The following is a 20,991-nucleotide window of genomic DNA, read 5'->3' on the forward strand; positions in this document are numbered from 1 at the left end:
GAGAGACGGCCCCCTCACCCACCTGCATGATGTTGAGATACAGGTTCTCATCCCTGTGGCTGGGCAAGAAACACCCCCTCCCCAAACGCAGTGGCTTCAAACAAGGACCATCATCGTGCGGTTGCTGGGAGGCCACTGGGTCGTGCTTGGAGTCTCCCATGAGTTGGCAGTCTCATGGGAGCTGGGGCACTCAGAGGGCTGGCAGCTGAAGCTGGCCGTTAGCTGGGTGCTTAGCTGGGTTGTTGGTTGGAGTGTCTCCACGTGGCCTTTCCAGGCAGCTCAGGCTTCTTTCAGCATAGTGTCCGGGTTCTGAGAAGTGTCCTGAGAGGTAGCACGTGGAGGCTGGACATTCTAAGGGTGAGCACTCAAGAAGAAGTCTTTGAAGGGATTTTTCAGAAGCTGTGAAGCACTTTGTGGGAGGGAAGGGGGTTGCCCAAACTAGATGTCACAATGTCATCTTCTCCATAATCTATTGGTCACAGAGGTCATGAAACATCCCAATTTAAGGGGAAAGGGCATAGACTCTACCTTCCTATAGGTAGCCTGTCAAGGAATTTGGGGGTCACATACGAAGACTGGGAGACCCTGGGTGGCACAAATGGTTAAGGACTCAACGTATCAAGAGGTGGGCAGCTGCACCCCTCAGAAGAAATAACTAATGGCCTGCTTCTAGAAGCCCACAGGCTTGAGAATCCTGTGATGTGTAGTTTCTCCCTGGCACCCAGGGGGTCCTCGGGAACCAGAACCAACATAACAGCAATGGGTTGGGTTTTTGTTGGTTTTGTTTGGGCTAATATTAAAACGACTAGTATGAAATTATATATGTATTGTGTTTAACTCTCAGGACTCTGATTATGCTGAAGTTGAACAAAACTGTCTGCCTCTTCTATGAACGCCAGCCGATGGAGGCAAAGGGTGAGGGTCTAGAGGAAGAATGAATGTCCCATTCCCGTCCTTATGTTTCAGTTGTCCTTAAAGGGCACAGGGGACAAACCAGACGTCTTTGATATGATTTTAGCCTAATGATGTGCTAGTATGATGATGAGCAGCCTGAAAAGTGGTTTTAACTAATGTGATCCAATATTTGAAAAGTTGACGATTTCACATCGAATTTTATATTCTCAGCATCTCAGTTACAAACAGAAAATCAGGCCTTAAAATGCTTGCATTTCCCCAAGGCAACAACAGTTTGGAGCTAGAATTTGAATGTCCCCTGTGGATGAGCTGACACGTGCCTGTTAACCACAGTCCCCATCCATCCCTATTGCCCCCAAAACAGAGGTTGGCTACAAGTATCCTTTATCTATATGGCTAAATAGTTTAGTTAGTTTGGATTGGGTTGCTAGTTTTTCCTGTTTTGTTTTGCTTACTTTTGATTTTTTGGGGGGCTTGCAAATGGTGTGTATTTTGGTACCATGTCTTCCAAAGCGAGAAAACCAAACCCAGTAAGCCAAGAAGGTCAAACAGTCTAGATTAATGATGAAAGGAGGAGCCCTGTTGGTGAGGTAGATTATGAGTTGGACTTCTAACTGCAACATCAGAAGTTCGAAACTCCCCCCACCCCCACTCCACAGGAGAAAGATGAGATTTTCTACTCCTGTAAAGATTTACAGCCTTGGAAACCCACAGGGGCAGTTCTATACTCTGTCCAAAGGGTTGCTATATGTCAGAATTGATTCCAGGGTAGTGAGGTTTTCTTGATTGATATAAATAATTTTTGGTGAGTATTGAAAAAACCAGTCAATATTATTTTTAATACACATCAAAGAAGGTCCACATTAATTGTTCACACAACCCTGCCACCTTCTTTCTTTATTCCCTTGCCTCCCACTCTCCTTTCTTCCTCCCTATGGTCTTTTATCTCATTCATTTTCTTTCAAGGGTTAGCCTAGGAGTGGGAAAGTCTGACTAATTCTTAACCAAAAGACTAAATTGGTTTTATTGTTGGTGTTATTACTTGGGTTAAATTTTTTTCTTTTCTCTTCTTCTATTGGTTTGTGTCATGTAACCCAGAAAATGGGGAAACATTTGGAACATCAAAACACTATCCTTTCTCAGTAGACTACAAGCATTAAAGGCAACAGAGATAAATACTCCAATAATAACAATAACATACAAGGATAGCTAGAGAGATAAATAGATAGATAGAAAAACCACAAAATCTGAGCAGTTGTGGGAAGGGGAATGGGAATAGCCCCATGAATAAATATAGGTTTGCCAGAGAATAGTTCTATATACATATTAGCATATACTACAAGTATGACCATGAATATAATAGTGCATCCAGGAGGCATAGTTAGGAAATGTCTTAGCTAGAACAAAACTCCTTGAGGGAGCGTGTCCTAAATATCGGGGATCAGGAGCATAGCTCTGAGAGACCTCAAGATCAATTGGTACAAACTAGCTCACAAAGACAATGTTCTGTATCCATCAGGGAAGTGACTGGGGTCTTCAAAACCTAGTGAGTAGCAAACTAAAAGTCGGTTCTTGGTCTCACCCTATGTGTTGGACAGGGTTCTCTAGAGAGACAAAACCATATTGCTAGTAATTATATATAAATATATTTATAAAGCTAGATATGCAATACAAGAAATGAACCACTAAATTATATACAGATAGATAACACAAGAAACTAACAGTTAAATTATAAAACAGTGAGACACTAGCAGTCCTTTAAGGCTTGAGAGCCGCCAGTTGCCAGTCCCTTTCTGTAGAGAGAGCTGGGCTATATATACCCAGGCAGCAAACAGCAAGGCAAGTCACCAACTGTCACCAACTGTCGGTCCCCAGCTCCAGAGACGAACATTCCAATCCTGTGGTATTAAATGGACCTCAACTTACAGCGACAGAGTCCACAAGCTAGGCATCCCACAGGTAGTGTACCCCTTTAAATTGAGGCATAGAACAAGCAAGGCGAGGCTCACGAAGCCATTTATCCCTCTGCCCTTCGATTATTCCTACTTGTGTTTATCGGCCATGCTGGCACAATAAACTATTGCACCCTGTCTGGAGCGAATACCATTGAAGAAGCTCAAGATGCCTGGCAACAATTAGTCCGAATCAGTAATGGACTATGCGTACCTCAGCCTCTATGATGCTAAGGTCAGAAGAACTAAATGGTGCCTGCCTATGACAAACAGCTGCTCTGAAAGGGATCATGGTACATGGTCCTAGATAGAGTGGGGAGTAATGTGTAAGAAAACTGAAAGTCATACTACTACTACCAATAGTAATAATAATAATGATAAAAGATGAGGTTTATTGGTTAGATAGACTAGTGAGAACCCCACTACTATGGTCCTTCATCACCCTTCAGGTCTGGAACAGAATTCAACCCCCTGAAAAATAGACAGGTTTATAAAGTGAACCTTATGAGAAAAGATTGCAGCCCTCAGTATGGTTTACAACTCAATGTTAAGAAGACACACATCCTCACAACTTGATCAATAGGTACCATGATAAATGGAGAAGTTTGTTGTTTTTTTTACTTGTTGTTATTTGTTGAAGTTGTCACGGATTTTTTGTCTTGATGAGGTCTATAATCAATGCTCTTGGAAGCTGCAATCATGAGATCAAATGACGCATTCCATATGGATACATTTGGTGCACAATACGTCTGTAGAGTGCTAAAAAGCAAGGATGTTACTTTGAGGACTAAGGTGCACCTTACCCAAGCCATAGTAATTTAAATTGCCTCATAAGTATGTGAAAATCAGACATTGAATAAGGAAGGCTGAAGAAGAATTGATATGTCTGAATTGTGGTGCTGGTGAAGAATATTAAAATAACATGGACTGCCAAGGGAACAAACAGATCTGTCTTAGAAGAAGTATGGTCAGAGGGCTCCTTAAAGGCAAGGATGGTGAGACTTCCTCTCACATACTTTGGTCATGTTATTAAGAGAGACTAGTCCCTGGAGAAGGACATCATGCCAGGTGAAGTAGAGGGACAGTGAAAGAGGAAGCCCCTTAAGGAGATGGATTGACAGTGACTGAAACAAGGGGCTCAAGCTTGGGAACAATTAGGAGAATTATTCAGGGCTAGGTAGTGTTTCTGTCTGTTTGGCATAGGGTCAATGTGGGTTGCAACTGGCTCAATGGCACCTGATAAGAACAACTACACCAAAATGAATCATAGCACTGAGGAGCACACATTCCTCAGAACCATCAACCATTCAAAAGCAAATAGGCAGTATTTGCCCAAGGCCAAATTCAAAAGGCAGGCAAGGTTAGGGCAGAAGGGTGAATGAAAACAGGAAGCAGAGTTTCAATGGCATGAGTGATATTACATTGCAGGAGATTGTCATCAATGTCACATAACAAAACGTGTATAAATTGTTACGTGCAAAGCTGATTTTCTCTGTAAACCTTAACCCACCTTACAATAAAAAGTTTCTTTTTTTAAAACAAAGACACCATCGTTCATATTATAGACACAGCCAAAGAAAGATCTCCTGGACAATCCTAAAAGGATCTCCCAAATGATTTGGGTAGTTAGCCCTCCCCAGGGAGTTCTACCCATTGAAACGCTGGGCGGTTATGGCTGCAATTATATTTCAGGCCAGAAGAGGCAGCAGAGGCCTGGTTGTTCAAATGCTACAAAACTACCAGACAATGGGCAAACAGTTTCTTTCCACGGACGACTAGGGGCTCTGTCATATCCATGTCTGGTGTTCAACACTTGGCGACAGAATCCAGCCCGCTGGGTTTGGGTGGGGTCTGTTTCTCACCCATGCTTGGCTTGGGATTGTTCTATGGCATCCACAAAGTGGAGTCCTTTCCTTTCTGATGTCCCGAGAAAGCTGTTTTCTCCTTTTTCTCTCTCTGGCCCTCTTCCCAAGAACCCTGGGGTTCACTCTGCTTTCCACTGGTTGATGTTTCTCAGGCAGTTACTTGACCTCGGTTCATCTACTGCAGGTGACCATTAGCAAGTAACTGTACCGTCCTTGGATGGTATTGTTCATGAGCTAGGCTGCGAACTACGGGTTAAAGGTTTGAGTTCACCCAGAGGTGCCTTCCAAGAAGGGCCTGGTGATATGCCTCTGGAAAAAAACCCACCCCAGCCATGGAAAATTCTAGGGACCGGACTTCTCTAACACACTTGGGCTCTCCATGAGTCCGAGTTGACTCAATGGCAATTGGTTGCTGGTATTCCTGTAAGTAGAAGACAACAATCTTTAAGCAGTCCCTCTTGGATTCATGGGAGGAGGATGGCTTCCTCTGAGAGAACTTCTCAGGGCTCCAAGGGCTCAATGATCTTACAAAAAATGAGAGAAATGATGAGCCTGATGACAGATGATATTGCTATGCAGGCCTCGTTTCAGGATGCTCAAGTTTCCAGGTCTTTCCCTGACTCACAGTGTAGCCCTGTGAGGTTCCAAATAGAAGGGCACCCTTGCTCCCAGGACCTGGAGCCTTGTAGCTGAGCAGAGCAGTCATGATGAGAAAGAGGACCCAAGGGGGAAGTCAGGGGGCTGCTTCACTTGTCTCAGTGTCAAGCAAACAAATGTTTTGGCAGGAAATTTCTCTTCAAGAGTGTTCTGATTTCTTGAAGGAAATCTTTTTCTGAACCATTTCCTCAGGGGAAAACCACTCAACTACCTCGGGAAGGAAGATTTTTCTCCTTCCAAGCTTACCAGGCTGTGCTAACTCACAGAGGAGGTGTGACTAGCAGGCAATGAAACTGATTTCCAGACTCCTATGAAAATCAGTAAGTGCTCGGCTGCTAAGTGAAAGGTCGGCAGTTGGAAAACCCTAGCTGCTCTGCAGGAGAAAGTGGTGGCTGACTGTGTCTGACAAGATGACAGCTTTGGAAACCCAATGGGGCAGTTCTCCTCTGTGTTCTACAGTTGCTTTGAGTTGGAGTGGACTTGACAGTGATAGATCTGATCTTTTTCCCCATGAAAATCAACTTTCACGAATACATGTGCATTCATGGATGTCTGTGTCTGCTTTGGCATGCATGTGCACATATGTGCCTATTTGCACGTGGATGAATATGTCTGTGAATGTGGGCGTCTCTATTTACTTTGCCATGTGTGTGCACATGTCTGCCTTTGTCAGTATGCATGCGGGCTCAGGCAGCATAAAGAGATCACAGAGAAACTTGGAGAGAAAGAGAAAAGTAACCTATTTTCTCATGGGTCTCCCATACCTGACGGTCTACAAGCATCCACCGCCACGAAGACCAGAGGTCACTTCATGCCATGTGTCCAGCTGCACATTGCTGGTTGAGGTCAGTCACCAGGGAGGCAAGTGAGACTGGCCTCGCCAACCTACCACCCACCTGCAGGAGTGATTCCCACCATCTGTCCTGGAGCCCCTCCCACCTTACTCAGCCTCCCTAGACCTTGAGTGAAAGGCGTTTCCAACGTTTTTACATAAAGATTTCTGAGATTGACTGAAGAAATGATTTCATTTGACAAAACAAGAAGCTTTGAATTTAAAAATTTGAGGCAAGTGCCCTTCAGAGAGGGGGACACAGGACGGGGCCATGCTCCCTTCCGGTATTCACAGGGGTTGCTATGAGTTGGAACCAACTTGATGAGCACCTGCCAGCAACAACAACAACCAGAAGTTGTCCAAACTTCTGTGGCCTCAACTCAGAAATTAGAATATTATTATTGCCTCCTAGAAAGAACTCAAGGTATGTACAATTGGTTAATAAGCGTTTGGAAAGTGAGTACATTAAGTGGACTGATGACATTGATAAGGCAATAAGAAACTGAGAAGGCTTCACTAACAGGTGCTTTCACATCTGTAACCAGTAGATTCCTTCCTTCTTCATCTCTTGCCATCTTAATCAGCTCCCACACTTTCCAGGCAGCTTGAGGGATTAAATGTTCAGTCTGATCCTATTATAAGCCTCAGCCTCAGAATCAGAGGCTTTACCTGAGGTTTGAGGAGCTATACTGGGAATGAGGGAGAGTAACCTGTCTTTTCTATTGCTCTCCTATCGCTCCCTCTTCCCTAGCCCTTCCCTGTCTCTGGGCCTGCCTTTCCTCCCTAGAGCATTGGCTTCCGGGAGAAGAGGATGGAAACAATGAGCACAATGAGCACATTCCTGACCAGGCCTCTTACCATGCTATGTTCCAACCCTCTCTTGGAAGGGCCTCCACGAAGTCCTCTTATGTCATCTCACAATAACTTGTTAGATACCATTGAGTGAGCTCCTGACTCATAGCAAAAGTACACACAAGAGATTGAAGCACCACCTGGTCCTGCACCGTCCTCACAATGGTCCTTGTGTGTGAGCCCATGGTTGCAGCAGTGTGGAGGAGATCCTATCCAAGAAGGCTGCCAGTGGGTGGGAGGGGCTGCAGCTTTCAGAGACTTTGGAGGATGCCAAGGTGGATAGTTCACGGCGTATCATATGAGGTCAGCCAGCGGGCCTTGGGGGCCCTTCCCATTATCCATAGATATATGAAATAAATGGAGGCCCTCAGCAAGATGGGCTGCAGACACCTCCAGGACTCACTTGATCCTTGGCAAGCTCCCTTAGCCTTAGGACACCACCTGCTGGAACTGTGGCTTTGCTGCCTCTCCTGGCTCTCAACTTCCCTCCTAGAGGACTCCAGCCACCCTTCTCCTTCCAGATCCTTCCAGCAGGAGGCAGATATTGGTCTCTATGCTTTTGCATGTGGCCAGTTTTCTAGGGACAGATCAGCCTCTCCCAAGAATTTGGGTTCACCAGAGTGAGCGTGCCCACAAGTCTGCAGAGCGTACGGCCAGGCCTCTGAAGAGAGAACTGCTGGAAGATTTGCCCCTTTTCAAAAGCGCTAATTCCACAGTTGAGAGCTCGTCTCCTGGGGACTCAGCTTGAGTCTCAAGGAGCACATCCCCTTTGACACTGCTGGCAACTCGAGGTGCTGTGGGTCATTTTCTTGCCTTTGAGGAGTGCAAGGGAAATGCTACAATATGTCCCTTCACATGAACCACCAATCCTTATCTGGAGAACTCTCTGAGAAGACAGGGATGAGAGGGAGATGTTCCTGGGGCACGCTTTCACCTGCACATCTCTCAGGTGAGTCAAACATTTGACCCCCAAAAGTTGAGTATGATGGTGAGAGTTCAGGCTGGGAGATAGAGTGTCTGGGTTCAAATCAAGAGACTGCACATCTCAACTCCCATGGTTCTCCTGCATAAAACCCAAGCCAAGCAGTTTATCACTTCCCGGCTGAGTATCCTACTGAGGCCAGCTAAACTCATTCTTTGCTGATGACAACGTTGCTTGTACCAAATGGCTTTGCCATGTAGCCCTTAGCAATGGCCAGAAGGGCTGCTCATCAAACCGCAGAGCAGGGCTTCTGGCGCACACGTTAAGAAGGGGGCTATTCACAACAAGGTCAGTAGTTCAGAACCCACTAGCTGTTTCTCTGGAGAAAAACTGTGGCTGTGTGCTTCCATAAAGAGGCCCAGCCATGGAACCCCCCTGGAGAGGGCCATGATGAGCTGGAGTGAGCTCTACAGGAGTGGGATTTTTTACTGTGGATGTAATCCCACCTGGGCAGAGATTTTCTTTTTGACTTAAAGAGGCTGTACCTTACACCAATGACTTGACTGATACAAAAGGATTCAATTCAACACTGAAGCAAACCAACTCCAAAGGAAGAAGGCAGCTGCCATGCAGAGAGCTCCAAGGACCACCAACCATGGAGGTTATTGAAGCCAAAACAAGAATACCGCCCACCAGCCCTCAGCCCCCAGGGATGGACAAAGAGAGCGTGCCCATCAAGCTGGTGCACTGGCATGATGCTGTCAGCCTCCGGTGCTGTGAGAACATTGACTTTGGTGTGTTAAAGGCACCCACTTGCGGTATGTTTGTGATGTCAGCGTGTGGAAACTATGGCAAGCCCCCCCTCCCTGCCTCACAGCAGCAAAGCCTCAGCATTAAAACCCTGTGCCTTCTGTGGCGCTTGCCAGCTGTGAGAGGGCAGGAAATGCCCTTGGCTTTTCTGCTCCTTGTTGCGACCTCCCTCTGAGGCAGGGAGCAGAGGATTTGAGGTTGGAATCTGTTTTTTTTTTCATCACTACCCTTTGTCATCTCTCTGAACACTTTCATGTGCTCCTCATCAGTGCTTCGCCCTCTCTATCACCAAGCCATGTGCTCTTTAAAACATGCACACACACACACACACACACACACACACACACACCTAATGTTCACATTTTGAGGCACATTTATCTTTAATTCACTAATAATAACAATAATTATTCAAAGCCACTTTACCATCTGAAAAGAAATCTCTATGCATACACTTAGATCATGGATGCCAACTGCCTTCTTAACAACATTTCCCAATGAAATATTCAGCAGCGATTATATTAAGCCTGAAGCTGTTCATCCAGTTTGTGTTAATCAAAACAAAAACAAGAGACGAAGGGATCCAAAAGGACATGTAAGATCATAGACTGAAAGTAGCCCCATCGAGCACCAAAGGCTTGTCCAGAAGGGCAGAGCCACAGGTAAAAGCTATGTCTCTCTGGAGTTGCTGGCATTTAACTAGATGCAAAATGTCAGCGCAGGAAATGGCTTGCCCAATGCAAATACTAACAAGGGAGGCATGTGTTCCTGTGTAAATGGAGCTTCAGCCAATCCGGGCCTTCAGGATCCAGCTCCCATCGCAGCATCCACGGGAAGCACCAGGGGAATGTTCCGTTTGCTTATTTTCCCTCTCTTTGCTAAGAAGAAAAAGAGCCTTTGTGGCCTAGTGGCTACAAGTTGGGCTGCTAATTGCTATATCAGCAGTTTGAAACTACCAGCTGCTTTGTGGGAGAAAGATAAGGCATTCTGCTCCCATAAAGAGTTCGAGTCTCAGACACTCACAGGGGCAGTTCTACGCTGCCCTATAAGTTGGCTGTGAGTCAGCATGGATTCGATGGCAGTGAGTTTTCTAAGAGTAAGAAGTATCTAGGGGTGTAAACAGTTAATGAGCTCTGCTATTAAGGGAAAAGTTGTCATGCCCAACCCACTTAGAGGAGCTGTGAAAGAGAAGCCTGGCAATCTTCTTCAGAATCCTCGGCCATTGAAAAGTTTATAGAATGTATTGACCTAGGTTGTTAAATAGATCCAGGTATATGGTGGAGCATACAGGGACCAATGTCATAAAACGGGGTGGGGGTGGAAAAAAATCTCTGAGACATGCAAAAACTGTGAGGGAATGAGTTGTTGAGGCTGGGGGATCAGGACCATCGTCTCTGGGATTTTCAAAGTTCCTGAGCAATCAGGAAAGGGGCAAGAGTTGGTCTCTCCCCATCCAGAGGACAGCAGAAGAGGAGAACTGATTGGGCACAATGAATCAATGACTAGTGACTCAAGCAACGATCACCCTCCACCACTGGAGACCAGAAGAACTAGATGGTGCCTAGCTCTCACTATCGACTGCTATGAAAGAGATCACATTAGAAGGGCTTGATTAGAGTAGAAGGGAAATGTGGGGCAAAACTCAAAATCATGATTGTCGCGCGCCAGGTCTCGCCAGCAAGAAAAGACGCACCACAACAGGATTCTTCCACAAGCATTTAATTTTTCATAATGCGGTAAAAGACCCCGAAACCCCAAACTACTGCTGCTTATATATGCTCTATGGGGACGTGCTGTGCCCTGATTGGTGCATTTGCCAAAACCTCATGCATTGATTGGTGAGTTCGCCAGAACCTTCGTTTGCATACTCCAGGGTGGAGTTATGACTACGTCATCTCAGCATCGCGCATGCGCTAAGTGGTTGTTTATCACTTAGTTGGACCACCACCCTGACTGCCCGGCGCCATCTAGTAATGGCGGCGAGAGCTGCGGCTACCCACATCACGAGAGCTGTGGCTTCCCACATCTCGCGAGAGCTATGGCTTCCCACATCTCCTCCTTTCTTTTTTATTTTAAGCCTAATCCATCGATCAATTCCAGAGCCTCCAGCAGCTCCAAAAGATCAAGATGGATATAAAGTCCATCGATCCATCCCGGAGCCTCCAGCAGCCCCAGGAGATCAAGATGGATATAAAAACCCAAATCTGGTCACCCTAATGTGTGCAATGAGCAAAGCTCCACATGGTGCAAGGGCTGACCAAGATCCAATTTCTGTCACTCTTCCCAGTGCAATGGGACAATTCCCTTGGGGTGCAGGAGCTGACAACTTATGGGGGTTAGTTTTCTCTTAACAAAGAAAGCCAAAGATCATGGGAACCACCGCGCTCAATCGCTAAGAGCGCCTGCGTGATGATGACTTTGTCACGTTTTTGCTGGGCTTTAAGCTTGCAGAGTAACCATAGCCACAACACTCCTCCACAGCACATTATTGCAGCAAATGTAAACACCCCCACCCACTCTTTAAAGTAGGAAAAGGCAGTAGAAAGCCAAGAAGTAAAATCTCCAACAGTTATGGGTTTCATTCTTGTGCCATTAAGAGTCGTAATCTGCATCCGGAGTTGTTCTTGAAGTTCTTCCAGCTCAGCTGTCCATTGTCCTGTAAGATACTGGGATATATTCTTGCTGCTAAAAGAAGACTCATTCAAGAATTTTAAAGGTGTTATGCACAAATTAGGTGTTGAAGAAACTCAACTTAATTGCACCATGCTCGTAAGAGTATCCACTTGGTGTTGTAATAAATCAACTCTCTGGTTCACTAACAGTAAACCAGACATTAATCGAGCATCCAACATATGGACTGTAGATAAAGCTTCTGATGTAGATTGCGTAATATTGCTAATGACATTTGCTGTCATTACTTGATTAGACATAGCCAATCCTGCTGTAACCGCTGCTGCAGCTGAGATAGTAATAGCTGTAATAATTGCTGCGGTAATGCCAAAATCTCTTTTATATCTATAAAGTGTAGCAATAGGAAAAGTATTGGGATCTGCTTCAACCGGTACAGGTATCATAGTGGGAATCTTTACTATCAAGGCAAATGGCTCAGAGCCATTCCAACATTCAGCAAGCCAACACTGACTGCTAAAGCTATTACATGAAGCTTCCCAAAATGTATCATTTGCATGACTAAAGTTGAATGTTAACAGAAAGAAAAATGGGGGCTGGACACAAACAGGTGATGGCTGAAATTGCACTCTTGATATATTAACCATAGTATTTACTTTCAGCCTCTTTGTAGTGGTATTGTATACACCAGTGACATTGTATAAAGTATCATTAATTCCAAACATTTTTGCAAAAGGAGTTACTATCGTAGATGCTCCACGTTGTTTATATACCATCCATTCATACCATGGCCAGGTATTATCAGGACCAGTGGTATTAGTATTACTATTCCATTTTGCTTTACCTAAAGTCGGAGTCATATCGAAACCTGGTATAATAGGGTTGCTCCAATAATTTGGAGACTGACATTGAGTAAAAGTAGGCGGAAAACTTTTTTCAGGTGAGCAACTAGGTAATATGACACGTCTGGTCACATTAGGTGGCACTACTGATCCATTAATGGGCCCAGGGGGCCTGGATCCTTCACGAATCACCATAAGTGTTGTTGTATTTACACGTTTTCCTTTCTCAGAGGTGCCACTTCCACCTGTAGCACCTTGTGCAACTTTCATAAGGGTGGATATAATATTATTAAATGTAGAGTCTCCAGAAGGATCCACCCAATTGACTAAAGATCCATTTCTTACATATATACAAGGTGCACTAGTATTGATGGTGGTAAAACACAAACTATATGCCAATGTAAAATTGCTTGCATTATATACTTTATGAGGCTCCCCTCTAGGCGTAATACATGGTATTCCCAAATCACATTGCGTTGATAAGAATAAGGGTAATATTGACGCATTCGAGTGTATGGGAATAGGTACAGGCCAAGTTTTAGCTATGGCCCATAAAAAAACTCCTTTAACTATTGGGGTCCATATTACCATCAGTATCAGCAACATTATTAGGTTGATCATCGTCTTCTTCATTCTTCCTGTTCGCACGATCTTCATCCTCCTTAATTAATCTCACCAGTCTCTCTGGCACCCAGATGGGGTTTTCTTCTTTCTGTGGAAAAACACAAATTGCTCCCCTGGACCTGATTAATATGGGGTCAGGGCCATACCATTTGTTGTCTAGGACATTTTTCCATCGGGCCATTTCCTTTGGTGGCTTTGGCCATTGTCCATGTCTGTCTGCAGCTGATTGGCCTTTCTCATCCAGATTTTAAAAAATTTCAGTTTCTCCCTATTGAGTAAGATGCTGGCAGTTGGTTTTTCAGATATGTCCCTGATTTCATTGAGAATTTCCCTTCGATTCCTATTTTTTAGTATTTGTATCTAGAATGGCTGTTAGATATTATCAAATACCTTTTCTGAATCAATTGAAATGCTCATGTGGTTGTTTTTCTTTTTTATATGGTAGATCACATTCATTATTTTTCTCATTTCAAACCATCTTTGCATCCCTGGAACCAATCTCACCTGCTGTGGTTCTTTTGCTTAGCTTTTTGATAGATTGTTGGATTCTGTTGGCCAGGATTTTGAGATTTTGCCCCTATATTCATAAGGGATATTGGTTTACAGTTTTGTTTTGCTTGAAATATTTATTTCTGTTGACAAATAAATGAAATTTTGTCTTAAAGCATGGTGCAGCATGGGTAACAATGTTCACTCACGGTACTCACATGTGGGTGTATCTGCATGTGGGCGGACCCACCTAGAGACAGATAGAGGAGCGGTGTCTTGGTTCCTAAGAACATTGGTAACACAGAAAAATATGAGAAAAAAGACAAAAAGGATGGTAATAGAAATAAATTAATAAAAATATCTATTAAAGGCAACAAAAGAGAGACAATGGGAAGAAAACATAAAATTTAAATTTACAAGACATATTTTTGTTTTAAATTCTATACCATTGGCTAAATTAACTACACTATCAATAAAATTGCCTTATGCCCAAGGGGATGATTGATAATGTTCTCTAACAGAAAATAACAATTATATCTCTGAGGTGAACCAGAGCCAGATGAACCATAAATATGTGAATGGATTTTGAGCTTGCACTTAATTCTAGCCTCAATCTAAGTACAATTAGTTCTTATGAAATGGCCCTATTTGATGCTCGTCCTCATGAAGAAATCACTCAAGACATGAATGCTATAGGAAAGTGTAATGAAGAAACTAGATGGTGCCCACCTATCAGAAAAAAATAGCCTCTGGGGTCTTAAAAGCTGGTCTTAAACAGCCATCTAAGTGAGGGATCAACTAAGTCCATGTGGAAGAAGCACACCAGCCTGTAAGATCCTAGGATTTTAACTCATGAAATTCAAATCTGAAGGAGGGAATGATATCAGCTTCAATTATGAACACCTGGTTTTAAGGTTGTGGATAGCATTTGCAAGCTCTGGGGAATCCTCTCTGACCAGAGCCATGGGATGTGAACAGCCCTGTTATCAGACAGATAGCATTGTAAAATTGGTTATTGCAGATGTATTTAAGTTAAAATTTATACATCTCCCTTTTGACTCATTTTAAATATATTCCAGTTCTTTTAACCTCTGCTTTCTTTTCTAGAGCTTTTTAAAATCTGTTTTCTTTGTTATTGTTGTTAGGCTTTTAAAAATACATTTTTCTGTATATGAAATCCAGGATAACTAAATCTATATAGACAATGGTTTTGGGGGCTATGGCAGGGGAGGTTGGGGGAAATAACATGAATACAATAAAGAAAAATGTTCTAAAATTGATTGTGGTGATAATGATTATTACAATTTATCTTAATATAATTGAGCTATTGTATGACATGTGAGTCATATGCCAATAAAAGTGTTTTTGTAAATGAATTAAAACAATTTTTCCAAGCTGTTCTCAGCCTGCTAATTGTTTCTGTCTTGGAAATTTCAACGACAATATGTTCCAGTGTTTTCTTTTGGGATCTGTGGTGTTTTGGGTTCTCTCTGCTTCCTGGAGAATTATTTTCTCCTCCTCTGTTCTGTTAAGGAAGTATTATTCCGGAATTTCTTATATGGATAGAATCCCACTTAATTCTTATGTTTTCTTCAGATTCTTTTGTTCTTTTAGCTGATTGTATCACTCATAAATTGGAGTTAAGAGATATGCCTTCAAACTCACCAATTCAGCTTTCCATTTCTTCAATTCTCTTACTCTGTTCTTCTAAATTGTTGCCTAATTCTCTTATCTTAATATTTTCTGCATTTCTTTTTAGAGGTTTTTGTTGAAGATATCTAGCTTTTCTATTCTGACCATTGTTCTCGCAAACTCTTTGTTGAAAGTACATGACAACATTTTTCTGAATTCAATTTATGATAGTTTCAGAGCCTGTTCTTTTTAAGAAAATTCCTTGAGATCTGAGTGTTGTTCATTTGTTAATCCTTCTTCTGATGAATCAGGAGTGACTGCTGCCACTGCAGCATCGTGGCCGGGTATTACGGTTGGGAGGGCTGCTAGATTTTGTGGGAGTCGATGACTTTGTTGAGTAGTGCCAGAAATGAATGATAGAAGGGGGACGGGGGAGGGAAAAAAGGCTTTGGGCAGTAAAAGGCTGTACTAAGAAAAGTTGGGAGGGGGAGGAACACTGTACTTGAGTGTATTCTTCCCTAAGGCCAAGAGCTTCTTAACATAGTCCGTCAAAGCACAGGCAATCTTCAGGAAAACCATCATGGTGCCAAGTTTGTCCTTGGGATAGCCTAGGCTGGTCCTTTGGGACCTATGCTCCGGGAACTGTGCAGGCCAGCTTGCTTGGAGAGCTGGAAGCCACATGGGACCTGCGTGCTTATTACACGTGAAGCTTTGGACCCTGCTCACAATGATAGTCTTTGAGGAGTGGAGCTGGGTTGCTGTAGCCAGCAGTGCAGAATGGAGCTACAGATGGGTAGCAGGAGACCACTGGGCGCCTCTTCAGTGGACCTGCTCTTTCCTTCCCTTCTCTGCTTGCTCCCACAGTCTCTGATATATGGAAGCCTCCTTTTACTTCACTTTCAAGCCATTGTCTGAGATCACAGGCCACCTGTCTTTTCTTAGGGCCTAGTCTATCCTGGTTGTTACATAAGGATCTACCTGTGTGTATGTGTTCAGTTGGACATGTTCTAGTCCCCTTTCTTTAATGTTTTTAAAAGTTTCTATAGAACTGGTGTCAGCACTTCTGAATTTTTTATGAAATATCCCAGTGAAGCCATCTTGCCATTGACTTTTCTTTTTATATATATTTTTGGTCTTTTTTGAAGGGGTGGAGCAGGGGGTTAATCACATTCTGAATTGCTTATTTCATAATTACTCTGCTTAAACCTATTTCTATTCATATTAGTTTAGGTATGTCGTATATTTTCAGGAATTTGTCCCATTCATCAGCATTTTCAAATCTGTTGCAGTTCTTTTTCATAGTGTTATGATTCTTTATTCAATGAATATGTTGTGTTGTCTCCAGATTCATTTCTTTTGATTATTTGCCCTCCCCCCCCCCCCCCAGTATATCCAGTAGTTTGTTTCAGTGATTCTTTTCAAAGAACCAACTTCTGGTTTGATTGATTTTTTTCTGTTGTTTAACTGTATTCTATTTCATTTCTTTCTCACTGGTATTTATTATTCATTTCAGCTAGTATCTTTGGCCTCTTGCTCTTCCTTTCCTTTTTGTTCAAGTTTTCATTTAAACAATTGATTTTCATCCATCTTTTTAAATATGGGCGTGTATTGCTATGAATTTCCCTCTGAGAATGGTTTGTGCTGTGTCCCAAAGGATTTGGTATGTTGTGCTTTCCTTTATATTTGATACCAAGTATATTTTTATTTCACTTTTAATTTCTTACATAGAGAAATTGTTTTCTAGTCGTACAATATTTAATTTTGGTATAATAATAATTATTCATTTTTATTCTTCCTGTGATTGATTTCTTACTTCATACCATTATGGTCAGAAAGTATGCTTTGTATGATTTTAATGTTTTAAAACTTGAGATTTGTGGCCTAATCTGTAGTTGGTTCTGGAAAAATTATCCTGTGAAAATGTCTGCTGATGATGGATGGAGTGTTCTAAGTTAAATTGGCTTATGATTTTCTTTATGTTCTTAATGTCCTTATTGATTCACTTTTTAAATGTTCTGTCGAGAACTGAAATTGAAGGTTTCAAATCTACAAATATTAATAGCGGCACTGTAATTTTTTTCTTTGATATTAGTGTTTGTGTCATGTTTTTGGACAGGTTAGGTGAATATATGCTAATAATTGTTGTATCTTCTTGAAGTATTAGCCCTTTTATTATGTAATAGCCTTTATCAGTATGACCACACTCCTTTTTTTGGGTGCTGGTTGCACGGAACATTTTTTCCATCCTTTATTTTCAGTCAGTTTGTGTCCTAATGTGAATGTGTGTTTTGTGTAGGTAACAAAAGATGAATCATGTTTTTTATCCAGTCTATCACTCTGCCTTTTGTGTAAATATTTTGGCTATTTACATTTTCTTCATTCTTTTAGCTAATTGGGTTTTGAGTTTCTTTTATCTGGTTTCTCTTTTTATCAATTTTCCTGTTATTTTTTGTATTTAGCATCTTTTGTTATGAGCTTTAATTCCTCTTTACATATTCTCTTAGTGGTTACTACAAATATTATACTATACAACATGCAATTACAGTAACATTTAGCATGCAATCAACAATGAATGTGAAATATTAAGTATTCCTGGTTTACTGTTCCCTCTCCTTTTTCTGTTGGTGAACCTCCAGTGACAGTAATGTACACCCTACATCCAGTAGTCGTAATATGTACTTATTTTCTGAGATCTCTGTCTGACTCCTTCCTCCCCCTTTGTGTACATTTGAGTGTTTGATTAATGTTCTTTCCTTTCCATTTAGAAAACTTCCTTAAGTACATGTAGGGCTGGTCTGGTATTGCCAAATTCCCAAGGCTTCTGGTTATTTGGGACTCTTCTTCCCTGTTTCAAAGAAATGCCTTGACTTAGTGCTTTTCTGTTGTTTCCTTTTTAATTAAAGTAGGGCGATGCCATCTATCGGTTGGCGTGTGTCACATACTGGCATAAGGAGCCCTGGTGGTGCAGATTGGTGTGATACTGCTAACCACAAGTCAGCAATTCACATCTTTCTCTGTAGGGGAAAGATCAAGCTATTGCTCCCATAAACATGTACGCTCTCAGAACTCTAGGGTAAAAAAAGAAACCAAGAAACCATGGGGAGCAGTTTTACTCTTCCCATAGGGACACGAACAGTCAGAATCAACTTGAAGGCAGTGGGTTTTACCTGTTGTTATGGAATTAAAGAATTTCCGATTTATTACCAAAGGTTTATAATTCATTACTGTGCTTAGATTTCTGGTGTTCAAATTGTGCCAGACAGGTCAACCTATCTGCTAAGTTTTTGCACTGCACCATCATTGTTTTGGTTGTTTTATTACGTGGTTCCTGAGATACTCCAGATTTACCTTGTACATTGCTGCCATTTACCCCAGAATCTGCCATTTCTCCAATGACTGCCGGTTCATTTGACAAGAGAATGATTCTTGAGGTCTATTAGGTTACCAGATGGGCTCATTGCTACAGGGATATCCTTGCTTGTTGGCTGAACTCAGTGTCTTACACTCATTCTACAGAAGGAGAAATAGCATGACCTTTCCCCCTGCGTAGCGCCCATTCTTTTCCAAATTTTAGCGTAAAGTTTCACTGTAATTTACAATGCATATTGCAAAGCACAACAACCATGCTTCTTCCCTTTGTCGCTGAATTTTCCTCCAATTTAGCTATCATTTTAACTTTCTTTCTCTTTCTCTCAGCTGGTAATCTTTGTTTTCTCGATGAGGCTTCCCTTGGCAAATATAAGATTTTAGTCAGATCGCTTTCAGTGGCAGTTTTTACTGCTATTGTGGACACTACAATGGATTTATCAAATGTTCTTTCTCTTTAAGCATCATTTCAGCTTTTTCTTTTTTATCCCAACTGTCCATCTTGATTTTCCTGGTGAGGCTGCCTTTGATAAAAGGAAATATAAGATGGTAACCCGCTATCTTTGGTTTGATACTTTTTTCTGCTGTGTATTTTGCTGGACACCATAATGGCTTTCTGTGGCCTCTGTAAGAAACCCAGAGTCCTTTGTTCTTAATGCTGTGATAGACCTTAGTGGACTTGCTACTTCACAAGACTTTCCCCAGATTCCTTATCACCTTCAACATCCACAGCCACCCACTTAAGCAAGTGATAACTTAAAAACAGTAGTCTGACTTCCATCCTTCCAGAGAGCCACCAAGTAGACGTGCTAAGGCCCTGCTGCTCCAGCTCAGGCTCCACACATCTCTACCAGTTGTAATGGACTATGCTCCTAGGTTTTGTGTTACTAAATCTCAAGACAGAGAGACTTCGACTCGTTGTATATCAGGCATCAGCTTTCTCACACTGCTGAGTGGTAGGGATGTGTCTAAAGGAGTCCTAGTGGTACTTAGTGGCTATGTTTGGGTGCTGTTAAAATCTAGGTCAGTCGTTCAAACCCATCAGCCAGTCTGTGGGAGCGAGATGAAGCCGTCTGTTCCTGTAAAGATTTTCCACCTCAAAAACCGAAAGAAGTAGTTCTCTGCCCTGTATGGTCGTTGTGAGTCAGAATCAACTTGTTATCAGCAGTGGACATTTTCAGAATACCTATTTGGAATATAAGAAGAACCACACAAGAAGCAGGCCACCAGATAAATATGACTGTGGATGTTGCTTCCAAGATCCGTGCTGCCCAGTGGAAAGGGAAATGAGCTGCAAGTGCACACAGTTGACGCATCCCACTGCCGACTGCGAGGCTGGCAGTTTGAGTCCACCCACATTGAAAGGGATATTGAAAGAAAGACCTGGTGATCTACTTCTGAAAAATCACCATCGAAAACCCTGTGAAGCACAGTTCTACCCTGACACCCATGGGATTGGCAGTACTACTCAACCGGGTGCCTAGCAAGACACCATTCTTTGTGGGATTTTTCCTATTTTAATTACCATCCATTGCTTTTTATTTTTTTTAATCATTTTACTGAGGGCTCGTACAACATTTATCACAATCCATACGTACATCCATTGTGTCAAGCACATTTGTACATTTCTTGCCATCATCATTCTCAAAATATTTCTTTCTGCTTGAGCCCTTGGTATCAGCTCCTCATTTTTCCCCTCCCTCCTAACCCTTCTCCCTCATGAATCCTTGATAAATTTATAAATTATTATTATTTTGCCATGTCTTACACTGTCCAGCATCTTCCTTCACCCACATTTCTGTTGTCTGTCCCCCAGGGGGTGGTTATACGTAGATCCTTGTGATCAGTTCCTGCTTTCTACCCCTCCGTCCCTCCACCCTCCCTGTTTCGCCGCTCTCACCACTGGTCCTGAGAGGGTCATCTGTCCTGGATTGCCTCTGTTTCCAGTTCCTGTGTGTACCAGTATACATCCTTTGGTCTAGCTGGATTTGTAAGGTAGAATTGGGATGATGATAGTGGGGAGGAGGAAGCATTGAAACTAGAGTAAAGTTGTATGTTTCATCATTGCTACACAGCACCTTGACTTGCTCATCTCCTCCCTGCGACCCTTCTGTGAGGGGATCTCCACTTGCCTACAGATGGGCTTTGGATCCCCACTCTGCACTGCCCCTCATTCACAGTGATAATAATATTTTTGTTCTTTGATGCCTGATACCTGAACCCATCAACATCTCATGATCACACAGGGTAGTGTGCTTCTTCCATGTGGGATTTATTGCTTCTCAGCTAAATGGCCTCTTTATTTTTAAGCCATTAAGACCCTAGGTGCTATATCTTTTGATAGCCAGGCACTACCAGCTTTCTTCACCACATTTGCTTACGCACCTGTGTTGTCTTCAGCGATCGTGTTGGGAAGGTGAGCCTTATGGAATGCCAGTTTAATAGAACAAGTGTTCTTGCATTGAGGGAGTACTTGAGTAGAGGCCCAATGTCCATCTGCTACGTTAATACTATAAATATATGCACATAGATCGATTATTTCCCCATTGTCATATATAAATATGTTTGCATATGTACATGCCTGTATTTAGACCTCTATAAATGTCCT

Source organism: Tenrec ecaudatus, chromosome 18 (genome assembly GCF_050624435.1).
Source record: "Tenrec ecaudatus isolate mTenEca1 chromosome 18, mTenEca1.hap1, whole genome shotgun sequence".
NCBI lineage: Eukaryota > Metazoa > Chordata > Mammalia > Afrosoricida > Tenrecidae > Tenrec > Tenrec ecaudatus.